At 49.4% G+C, this 12,320-nt stretch overlaps 1 protein-coding gene across 1 annotated transcript in view; it reads right to left on the bottom strand.

The window, feature by feature from the left end:
• The window catches only part of MAP2K1 (mitogen-activated protein kinase kinase 1), a 77,331-nt gene that overhangs the window by 9,243 nt on the left and 55,768 nt on the right, over nt 1-12,320 (bottom strand). The gene's annotated exons all lie outside the window — the stretch shown is intronic.

Below are 12,320 nucleotides of genomic sequence, written 5' to 3'. Positions count from 1 at the left end.
AGCAGCTATGAGCCCAGGGGAGCCCCCCGCTGCCCTACCAGGGTCAGTCAAGGCAGTGCCGCCAGAACCGGCCCCAAAGCCTTCCATGCACTCGGACCCTCCCCTCTTCCCACCTGGCTGCCCCATCACTACTAGCTCACCGGCCCTTCCCTTTGCAGAGGGAGGTGAACTTCCACCATCTCCCCTGATTCAAACTCTGCTCTGTAAAGTGGGCAGAGCAGGGTCAAGTGTTCTCATTTATAGGTGGGGAAACGAGGCTGGAACTTGGTAAAAGTCCCCAAGCCAGGGTTGTGTGGGCAGACCTCAGCAATGAGACCCCCCCAGTAAGCAGGCCATAGCCGAGGGCAAAGCATAAACTGGACAGGCAATCTTTGATAGAAGTAATAGGGATACTCTAGAGAATATCTGGAGAATTCGAGGGAAAAAACCAAATCCCCATAATCCAAAGCTATCTGAACCACTATTCCCATTTCATTATTTTTCTCTTCAGTACTCTCAGATGAATGCATTTACAGACACCCCTTGAAGGTCCAGACCACTGCATTATATAAAGTGAATATATATAAAGAGAGTAAAGAGAGTCAAGTGAGTTTTCTTGCGTTTCCTGGTGCATATAAAAGTTATGTTGGGGCACCTGGGCGGCTCACAGTAGATTAAACAGCCGACTTCCCCCCAGAAATCATGATCTCAGGGTCATGGGATTAAGTCCTAGGTCAGGCTCCCTGCTCAGTGGGGAATGTGCTTCTCCCTCTCCCTTTGCTTCCCCCACCTCGATCATGCTCACTCACTCTCTCAAGCAAATAAATAAATAAATCTTTTTTTTTTAAGTTATGCTTAAACTAGACCATAGTCTATGAAGTATACAGCAGCATTATGTTTAAGAAAATGATGTACATACCTGAATTCAAAAATACTTTACTGCTAAAAACTGTTAACAATTACCTGAGTTTTGGCAAGTCATAACCACTGATCACAGATCACCATAACAAACATAATAATGAAAAGTTTGAAAAATTCAAGAATTAACAAAATGTGACCCAGAGACGTGAAGTGAGCAAAAACGCTGCTGGAAAAATGGTGTAGTGTAGACTCACTCGATGCAGGACTGACACAAACCATCAATCTCAAAAAAATGCAGTATCTGCAAAGCACAATAAAATGATATATGCCTGTATTTATCCTTGAACAGATTCTAACAAGTCTACAGAAGCATCTTTCCAAGGATAAAGTGAAAACAAAAAAACCCAGTCTCTTGTATCCCAATAAAGTCCTTCTCCTGCCCGTCCCTCCTCCGCCCCTCATTCCCAAGATGCGCGGCCAGCTCCAGCATCTCCATCTCTGTGCCTCACGCGCTCCCAGAGACAGGCCTGGAACTCGCTCACAGCAGGGGCTCCTAAGCCCTCCTGAAAGGAAGGCTCTGAACTCACGGTGTGCATACACAAGCACTCAGAGCCACTGGTGCAGTCTTCCCAAGACCCAGCCCTCATCATGTCACAGGACATGAGACCTTTCCAAAGGCCCTGTCACCCTCCCTGTGTCTGCTCCATAAAGTCTTCCAGAATGCAGGCATCAGAAGTAACCTTAGCAGGAATCTGGTTCCCTCCCACCCTGCGGCCACATGACCCACCTCTGCTCCCCTCATCCACTTCCTGTTCATGGAGCACCTGGATGCGTCAGGGCCCGTGCAGATACCAAGAAGACAAGGGCAAGCAAACCGATGGGAGTGCCTACTGTCAGGGAGCTTACATTTTAGCGTGCGTACAGACAAAAACCAACAAACAAATGGGCAGCGTCAGGTGGTCTCAAGGGCCATGAAAACCAGGTAAGACCACACACCATGAGGGGGAGGGTGCCTCTGAGCAGGGAGGAGGACCCTTAGCAACGACCTAGATAGAGTCATGCAGCCTCCCGCAGAATCCCTTCGGGATGTCAGGGACTGAACCTGTCTTCTGTTTCTTCTCCACACCTAGAATGAGGGCAGGCCCCAACACACACTTCCAGCTGAGGAGCCACGGTCTTCACCCGCACAGTACCGTGGCGCTTCTCCAACGGAGGACACACGCCTCACCCCAGAGGAGAGTGTCCAGTGTGTGGCAGGTGACGCCAAGTGGCAGGGAGATGGTGCTCACAGGAGGCGCCGCAGGGAGAGCACACAGGAGGCACTCCAACCTGGACGGCCCTTCACCCCTGTGCCTCCTCACCTCCCAAAGGAGCCCAAGGCAGGTTAGGCTCTGTTTTCGAGCAAAAGAACAGCCCTGGCTAAAGACACCTGTATTCAAATCCCGCCCTGCCATCTGCTCCACCGGCAGCCTTGAGCCAGGCCCTCTGCTTCTCCAGCACCAGCCTGCCTGCGGGTGAGGCGATGGTAACAATCACAGCTCCTGTGACCTTACCCAATGGTGACCAAGACCAACCTAATGCGGGGTCGGCATTTACATGGCACACAATGTTACAGAGACAAAAGGATTCTTTCACAGGCCACCCTCCATGAGGAGCAGTTCACACACCAGACACCTGCTTCCTCCCTCCCCCCCCAGAGAGCCTCCCCCACCCTTCCACCCCCACCCCCACCCAGGTTTTCCTTCTTCTGCTGGTTCAGATGCTTCTCTCCAGGCTGCAGCTGCTGCTCAGGAGTGGCTACACAGCCTCTGTCACTGCGTGGATCTGATTTCTATTCACATGGCAAGCAAGCCTCCTTTTCTCCAAACTTATGTAACACCACTCTCCTCCATCGCTGACTGTCAGTTCCCGCTTCCCCCACTGCCAGGGAACAACACTGCCTGGGAGGCTGCAGAAACCATGGGGGATGGGGTCAGAGGAGCAGAGGGAAACCCTGAGATTTCCCTGCCTGGACCACACCCTGGGAGCCACTCCCACTGCACACACTCCCTCCTGGTGACCTGGATGCTCCCTCCTGGTGACCTGGAGGGCGGACAAGAGGCTGCCTGCAGACCTGGGCCTCCAAAGCCCTCAACTACAGAGCATGTGGCTGAGCCACGAGGCTGGGACACGCTTCCTTCTGGCAGCCCCAGCCAAATCAGGCTCTTCTCTGGGGGCATAAAAGGTCCATGTCCTACAAGTCCAGAGAGACTGCTTCCTCCAACTGGCAGCGTCCCACCTTTGCTCTCCACCATCACTGCCCTTGTTCCTCCATCCTGTCCCCACATCCTCCTCCTCACTCAGTCCTGCACAGAAATCGGTGCTCCTGCAGTGGGAAAGTCCCCACCTCTCGGCCTGCCTTTCCACATTAGCCACAGAGCCCAAAGCCCTCCCTCCCTCTCCAGCTTCCTGCTGTGTGGGGCCCCAGCTCAGGCCTGCCCCTCTAACCATGCCTCCCCCCTCCCCCACATGTGAAACACGCACCCTTCCAGCCCACCCTCACCTCCAGGTCCAAGTCCAAGTATTCAAGGGTCCCCTTCCTCATTTGGGAGCCTGCCCTGTTCCTGGAGCCCTCCAAGGTTTCATCGGGCTTCCTCCCACAATGTCCTAGCAGCAACCCAAACCACTGTTCACATCACAGGCCCAGGACCCCTCTACTTCCCAAAGCCTTCCCCAGGCCGTGGGTTCCCTTTCTCACCCTCCAATATCAAGAGGTCGAGACTGAGAGGAGCCACAGGACCTGGCGGGCTGGGCTGCATTCTGAAGGGAGCGCCCAGAATCCATGAGGCCCCCAGGCTGACAAGCTTCCCCGGGAAACCTCTGAGGAGCCATGGTTTGTTGCCCCAATCCTGCTCAGGCCCTGCAACAATGAGGACGAGTAAGTCCTCCTTCCTCAGAAACAAACAAGGAGGTTTTATGAAAAAAGTGGACAAAGTATTTTCTTCTTTCCTATTTTCTGCCCCAGAAAAGAACCACTGTGCAAAGCCTTCTGATCCTTCCCCCAAGAGCACGTAATTTTTACTTAATTTCTGAGCATTTTCTACCCCTGTAAAACAAAGGGTTTGGATTAAATAATTCAGTGGGTCATGTGCTTATTTTATAAACACAACTGAGCTATGAATAAAAGGACACGGTTCTTCAAGGCCATCCACAAGGAGAGACGGGACACGAAAAGTAACAAGAACGTCGTACACATGTGTACGATGGTGAGGGCGAAGGGAGAGGGCCTGAGGGCACTGTGGACTGATACTCTGAATTCTTCCACCCGGCCAGGCTCAACGCCAGCCTGACTAGTGGGCAGCTCCCATCAGGCAGATGCAGCGAGTGTCAGCCCCCCAAAGGGTATGATCGAGTAACCTCGTTTCATTTGGCAGAGAAGAATATTATAGGAAGTTGCATTTGCTATGGAGGTGGGGGTGCACACGATGGAAGAGAGGGCATGAAGAAAGAGAGGGCAGGGGAGCCGCAGAGGGGATGGGGAACGCAAGAGAAATAGGAGGAAGAAAAAAGAAATGAGGGCCCCAGAGAAAGAAGCAAGTTGAGTGATGCCTGGAAGCCAGACCCCGGCTCATCTGTGACAAAGGCTAAATCCAAAAGTGAGATGACTTTGGATAAGTGAGTTAAAGGTTACAGAAATGAAGGCAAATGAGATTTTTAAATGATGACTTTAGGCCTCAAATGATCCCTTTTTAGCAACCCTGGAAGGTCCCTAATAACCCTTCTCTAAAAGTGAAGAAACAGAAGGGAAAAGTGGCCAACCCTGGTATGTCAAATAATGTTCTCCACAGAGCCACCTCCAGTTACCTTACCCATGACCTCAGGGAGCTAATTAAATAGCAACCTAATTAACATTCAGAGAAAATCCCAAACCCTTCAATTAGCCCTGAACTGTAACCTCCTCTCCCATCCAGCCTCCTCAAGAGCACCGCTTTCTCCTCTCGATGCCTTCTCCCAGGGAAGGAGAACGGATGCAGCTGCCAGGGGGTGGGGTGGGGGGATGGCACAGGCAAGCCCAGCCGGCCTGGGAAGACGCCACAACAGCTCTGGTTCATCGAAGACCTCCTATGCCAGGCCTTTTAAATACAGTCTTCTTTAATCCTCGCAACAATGGTGAGAAGCAAGCCCCCTACCCCTTGGTGTACAGATGAGAAACAGTGAGGCCCAGAGTCAGGGAGAGGGCTGTCAAGATTACACAGGGAGCTAATGGCAGAGGCTACAGTAGCACTCAGACTCTTGATTATCCAGAGCCGAGGTAACTGGGCTCTAGATGACCGAGCAAACGGTGAGCTGTACTCCAAAGTTTCAGAAAAGCCATTATTTAGTTGCGGGTGACAGTGGTCAGATGGTACAAACTTCCAGTTGTAAGACAAATATTCCTGGGGTGCAACGAACAACACAGTGACTATAGTTAACAATACTGGATTGTTCATTTGTAAGTTGCTAAGAGAGTACTTTTTTTTTTTTTTTTTTTTTTTTTTTTAAGATTTTATTTATTTATTCATGAGAGACACAGGCAGAGGGCGAAGCAGGCTCCTCACAGGGAGCCCAACGTGGGACTCAATCCCGGGCCTCCAGAATCAGGCCCTGGGCTGAAGGTGGCGCTAAACCCCTGAGCCACCCGGGGAAGCCTTTTTTTTTTTTTTTTTTTTAAGAAATCCCTCCATCCAACATGGGGCTTGAACTCACAACCCCAAGATCAAGGCTCACATTGTCTACTGACTGAGGCAGCCAGAAGCTCCTGCAAGTTCTTAACAGTTTTCATCATAAGAAAAAAAAATGCAATCGCATGCTGGTATTAACTATACTTACTGTGGTGATCCATCCATCAAACCAGCATGCCTTATACCCGAAACCAACACAATGTTATGTCAATCATATCTCAATTTTTTTTTTTAAGTTGTGGTAGGGGAAGAAGGTCACTCACATTATAGATGTAACAGGCTTTTTCTGGGAACAGGACAGATAAATCATTTAAGACTCATGAGAGAAAAGACTTCTCTGCTCCGGGAGATGAGAGCTTCCTTCTCAGCATAGGCGCCCTGTTCCACCTTCAGAAACTTGCAGACAGGGAACCAGAGGCTGCTTCCCACCTCCTCCCACTTTAACAACCGAGTTCAACCACGGAACTTCTGGAGCCTGGTCCTAACAAGCAGGTACTTTCACCTCTGCACTTCTTACAACCTAGGCCACTGAGTGCCATTTAATTTTTTTTCTTCCCTCCCAAGACTCATCAGTTTTGAAATGCTTTCATTTTCTACCTCTGTGTGCCCCGTTCTGCAAATTTGGTGTTAATCTCCTGACCCATAAGGCACATGAAATGTCAGCAATTAAACGAGACAGTATTGCCAGCGCTCAGAATCCATTTTTCTTTTTCAGATTTTGGTTTCCATGAGTATATGCCATTGCAAGAAATGGTCAATTTTTAAAGGAGGATGCAACAAAAGCCACAACAAAAAGTACATCATGGGTTACACTCAAAAAAGAGAGGCGGGGGCAGGGATGGTGGTAGTGGAGACAGTGAAAGGAAAAGAAGGGGCAATCACAGGAAAAGCTTATGGGTCCCGGATTCCTGGTCTCTCATCTTCAATGACTCCCTAATAATATTTGGCAGAGCAGCCCCATTTTACAGACACAGACAGAAATAAAGGCTTAAGGAGACAGATGTCCCTTGCCAAAGATCACACAGAAAAGCTTTTCCACTAAAGAAACCGGCCACAAGCACACATTTCCCTTTGCTGGCTGTGGGCTAATTCAGAGGACAGCACATCTATCACGAAGCCAATCACCCACCTGAAGGCAGGAAAACAATGCTGGCTAATGTGGATACTTCTCATCCACAATTCAAGAGAGGGGAATTAGCTTAAAAAAATGTGTTTGACCTGCTGAAGGGTAATTTTCCCCAGCAGCAGAAGATGGGCGTAAAAGATTGGAAAAAGGAAAGATAGAGAAAGCTGGAGATCTCATTTTTAAATGCCAAGGAGAGGGAATTTCTAGTAGCATCACTGTATTTATGACGGCCCAAGCTCCATCAAAGTAAGGCATGACCATATGTACCTGGGTCACAAGTTCACATCATGCACCAGAGAAGCCTGGAAATTCCAGGATGTCAAGAGGCCACTCATCGTCATTTCTGGCTTAGGTTGGGACAGACCCCTAAAAAAGGCACTTAGCAGAGTGTGTGTGCCAATTTACAGACAAACGTGAGCCAGATGGATGAGACAGTCCTTGTGGAGCCTCCTGAGCAGAGCCCTCCCCAACTACACACTCTTCTTTGGGAGACACACTCCTCCCTCTCACCGAACAAGAGCTCTGGGTGGACATCACAGCCTCAAGGTTTCCCTTAGAAGTGAGGCTTTGTGATGTGAGAGAGAACAGGACACAGATCTCCCAGGATTACTCTCAGCCTGGGCCACCAGGCCTTTCGTCAAGGGACCAGCTAGAGCCTCGAGACACAAGCTTGGGCCTCACACTCCTTTGCACCACAGCTGCCTTGAGAAGGGCCAGGGAGCAAGTCTTCTAACTGCCTTCTCCTCCCTATCTGAATGCACAGGCACCTGCCCTTTGCTCTCCTCAGGCTTCCAGAATAAACCCTGACCACCTCTCTTCACCTGCTCCCCAACAACCGCTCCCCCCAGCTGCCCACCAAGCCACTATCCTGACTCAGACCCACCCACATCATCTCTTACTGGACCATGACAACAGCCTCCTAACTGTCCTCTCTCCCCCTCGAGCTCCTCTTAGCCACAGCAGCCGGGGCCCTCTTCTTCCAAGAATCACTCACCTTACTTCCCTGCGTAGGAGCCCTCCTCTGTTCCCCTCTGCCTATGATGATATCCAGCCCATGAGCAGAGCAGTGAAGACCCCCTCGAGTCCCTTAAGCGTTCGTTATCGACTCCCACCACACACCATCAGGAACCTAGACAACCCAAACAGCTTGCTGTTCCCTGTGAGGACTGATCTGCGTTCTCTGCCTCTGTTGCCACGATTCATGTGCTCCCCTCTACCTGGGATTCCAGCTCAGGGCCAGTTACACCCCCTCCACAGTGCTTCCCTAAAGGGACTGAGGAAGCACTCTCCCTCCTCCAAAGGCCCATCTGCCTCGCTTAAAGAGCGAAGAGACACTCATCTGGAGCCCTGATCCATCTCTGTGGGTCTAGCAGCTGAGGTAATTCTAGAGAGAACGTGACTCACATTTCTCACCAAGAGACCAGCACACTGGATTCTAGCTACTGATTAGCCAGCCACTCTCTGTTTCTCTCCATCTGTAAGGTGGAGCAGTCTAGACAGGGTTCAAAGGAATCAGTTTTCCTGTAAATTCACTGCCCCTGCCCCCAAGGCTGTCACCACATGACCGGTGAATAAGACTAGCATGTAGAGGAAGCAGGAGTGCAGCCCAGCCACCCCCTGGACGCTCTGGGCAGCCTACAGATGGTGGCACAAGGACACCCCCTTCCACCCAGGCAGGACCGTGGTCAGGACAGAGGCCCATGTGCAGCCTCAGGGGCCACTGTGACTTTCTGCTCAGGGAAGCCTGGCAGGACACCAGAAAAGGCCAGGCTGGTAGGACAGGGCCTGGCAAAGGCCACAGAAGAAGCCACTCAGAAACTTATCACATGTGAGCCTGCTACACGCGGCTTGTAAAACAACAAAACAAAAACACACTTGGGCCACTTCCAATCTTGCCTGTCGGTGCCCACAGCAAGACGAAGATGTCAGGGTTCTAACCGCGACCCTGGCGGAGGGCACGTTTCCTTCAGAGGCTGTTGCTAGCACACCCACAACGTGCTCCAGACACCCCCAACTGTCCCCGGGGCCATGATCCAAAAACAATCAGAGTCTCAGCAGAAGCCTCAACAATTATTCTGGCCCAACAGCTCCCTGGGCAATAAGAAGCTTCCCCAGGGTGCCCACCTAGCAGGACGGCCCTGCACAACCTACTCGAGCTCTGAAGAGAGCCATGGCCGGGCATCCCCTCAGAAGTCTAGGCTGGTGGTGCCAGGGCACTGTGGGCCCAGGCTACTAATCCAACACGGCACGTAAGCATCAGGCAGGCTACACACTACCCCAGCTGACAGAAGGAAAAGAAAAATGAGCTGAGGCATAGCTTAAAACTATTCTTGGCATTTATTGATCATCAGCCAGCAATTCCACGGCAGAAACAATTTATGGGCTAAGCTGTATAAACGCTCTACCAATTTAACTTACATAATGTTTCTTCAGAGTCTTGATCAAAGTAAGACCTTGATTAGCAGAATGGGCTAAGAAGAATGACAGGCTGGCAATGCAAATCACCACTGTAAGTGGCGTGAAGCAGAGCTGCATCCTTAGGACCCCCACCTCCCACCCTGGAACTCAGAGCCTAACCACCTGAGTCTGCTTTAGAGACACCAGACCTAGGAGCTCCTGCCACAGGGAGTGCAAGGACCACTTTGAAACCTTTGTGGTTAATTCCCATCAGAGCTTCAGGATCAGTGAAAAACCCTCTCTCCTACCTACGCCATCCATCAGGTTTTCACCAAGAACTCAAAGCTGAAAACCCCAGGGCTTCCTCTTGCACTTAAATTCTAAGGTTTCCTTAGTTGGGGGAAATTCTTCTTCTCCTTAAAACCCAGTAATCAGGAAGCTTTCTCTGTAAAGGACCACAGAGCAAATATTTTTAGGTTTTGAGGGTCATATGGTCTCTTTCACACGCAACCACTTACCTTTGCCATTATAGCACAAAAACAGTCATGAAAAACAAATATGCATGCTATGTTCCAACAAAACTTCATTATGGACACTGAAGTTTGAATTTAAAACAATTATCATATATCACAAAATTCTAAAAAACAATTCTTGGCTTGCAGGCCCTACAAAAATAGACAGTAGACCTATGTGGCCTGTGGGCCGCCAGTCTGCCCACCCCTGCTTAAATGTTTAATTATTGTTTCGATCTGTTAACAGCTTTTTGTCTTCCTGACCCAGTGCTTGATCATATTAGTAGCAAAATATAATTTTTCTTCCTAATTTGCTAGCTTTCAGCCTCTGTTCCTCCTTTCCACCTTCTGGTAATAAAGCCCCTCTTTTCATTTGGGGTAGGCTCCTCCCAACAAGTGTTTCTGCTAGGGTGTCAACCAACAAGCCCCATCTATCCTGCCACAGAGTAGGTTATAATCCCAGGTGGACAACCAGACCACGCTAGTCCCTGGAACAAGTGACTGGCCCAAAAGCGGGCAGGCACTAGCAGCACAGCCAATCAGTGATTCAGGCCTACAGGACAGTGGGCAGAGCTCTTTCTCTGGAACAGAACACTAAGGACTGAGGTCCCTGCTGCCCCCAATGAAAAGCCTCAGACTGTAAAGGAGGCCCACACCACGAGTAATGCTGAGAGGTAACAGGGTCCTGAGGCTGTCTTTTCAACCCTATATTCATCCCTGCCTTCTAACAGGTGACCCACACTAATCCATTCTTTTGATTAAGTAATCTTGCATTGGATTTCTGACACAACCAAAGAATCCTAATTATATCACATCAAATTCTATTTGAAAGTTGACAGGATAGCAGCGATTCATGCATAAAAAATAACACTGGCTGTGTTCCACCACCCTGTATTTCAAGACGTTTTTCCCCTGTTAGACTCCAAGTTCCTGGAGGACACAATGCATTTCTGAGCCATCTTTATGCTCTCTGGAGTGATTCACTTAGTACCTTGTACTTAGAGGTATTCTATGAATATTATACAAATACTACTTTCTTTGCATCATGGAAGCCAACAGTGAGGAGAAGGGCAAATCAACATGGAGGAACATGTGCACGTACATACCCATGATTATACCAAAAAACGTTACCCAGAGATTCCAGACAAAACTAATACCGACTCTCTGATCAGCGGCCCACAAACTACATACACCAGGCTAAGCCACACAGTCTGCTTTGCCCTTTGAACACTCGGGGAATAGAATATAATGTCTACACAAAAGCAGGACAGACTCGCAGAGGACTTCAACTACTCCTTGACCTCCATCTGTTCTTTCCAATTGATTAAGTTCTTCTTTCCAGCTTATCTTCCAACTCAGGCAAAAGACCTGGAAGGCAAAGCATCCTGTGATGGGAACTATCCCTTCGGGCAACAGGGACTGCCCTGAGGCCAGCAAGACCCCCACAAGACCCCCACATGATGGCCCCCAAAACAATGATCCACCTGACCTTGACTGTTCACGTGCACGTACCCCATCGACCCACATTTTCCTTAAAAACCTCCAAGTGAAAAAAAAAAAAAAACAAAATCTCCAAGTGTTTTCAGCCCTCTGGGGACACTAGTCTGCTACCTTCTCAGTGTTGGCTTCACTGAAACAAATTCCTTTCTTGTTTCACCACCAGTCTTCTCTCTGCCTTTGGATTGTCCATGGCCAGTGGTCAAACCTAATATATGTGGTACCCCCGGAGCCAGGTGCTCTTGCACCCTTGTTCCCCGCTACAGGATCACAGCAGATGGGTTCCCTGCAAACAAAGTCCAGAACAGCAGGCCATCACCTCAGACAGTGGGAATATGAGCCGTACTAGTCAGGCCCATAAAGTCCTGCTCTACAGCCGCAAAGACAGATCCCTTCAGGAATGAGGCTGAGAACCTGGTTCGCACCCAGCATGGACAGACACATCAGAGATATATGAAAGCTAGCCATATGTATGCCCAAAGCAGGGTATCTCACTAGGGCCAACGGTCCTTCAACTTACCTGGTCGACTAAAAATAAGTGAAAACTTTCAAGAGACTATTACGTAGGTGGAAAAAACAGTACTTAAATGGCACCTGGAAATGGTCTCCCCCCAACTACCATTATGGCTCTTCCTCTTACAGAAAGTCATTTGTGAGTTCAGGTGTGCCTAGTGTTATATCACCAACATTATTCCCACACCCACCATGAGGCTAAGAAGGCCTCACTGCCCCAGCAGCAGCACCCCAGGGGTAGCTAGCTGAGGAACGAGGACAACTGCTCTTCTGCTTACACAACCCAACCTCCCAACCAGAGGGGCCCTGGTTCCTGCCCTACTCAAGTGTGGGAGTCTAGCTTTTAAAAAAATTCTCTCAACTTTTCCAGGATCTCAAAACACTTAGGCATTTTGAGATACTTAAACCAGCATCTGGCAATCACAAAAACCTACTGATTGATCTGTTAAGCAACAGTAACACAGATTGTCCATGATGTTGGTCAAGCACTATTTTAAGCGCTTGTAGGCATTGTCTCAATCCTCACAGCCCTGGAGGTAGACTATTCCTCCTGAGGCTTGGAGAAGTTAAATAACTTGCCCAAGGTTACACATTCAGTAGCACAGTCAGAATTCAAACCCTGAACTTTTGTCACCAGGACAGAGTGCAAAAACTGGCTGAAATATTTTCTAGCTGCTCCCAAAGAGACAGAACCTATCCCGCTACATTTTTAGTCCTGACTGGATCACATGACTT

Source organism: Canis lupus, chromosome 32 (assembly GCF_048164855.1).
Source record: "Canis lupus baileyi chromosome 32, mCanLup2.hap1, whole genome shotgun sequence".
In the NCBI taxonomy this organism is placed as follows: Eukaryota; Metazoa; Chordata; class Mammalia; order Carnivora; family Canidae; genus Canis; species Canis lupus.
Note: the sequence above shows the minus strand (reverse complement) of the source record. Positions and strands in the feature narration are given on the sequence as shown.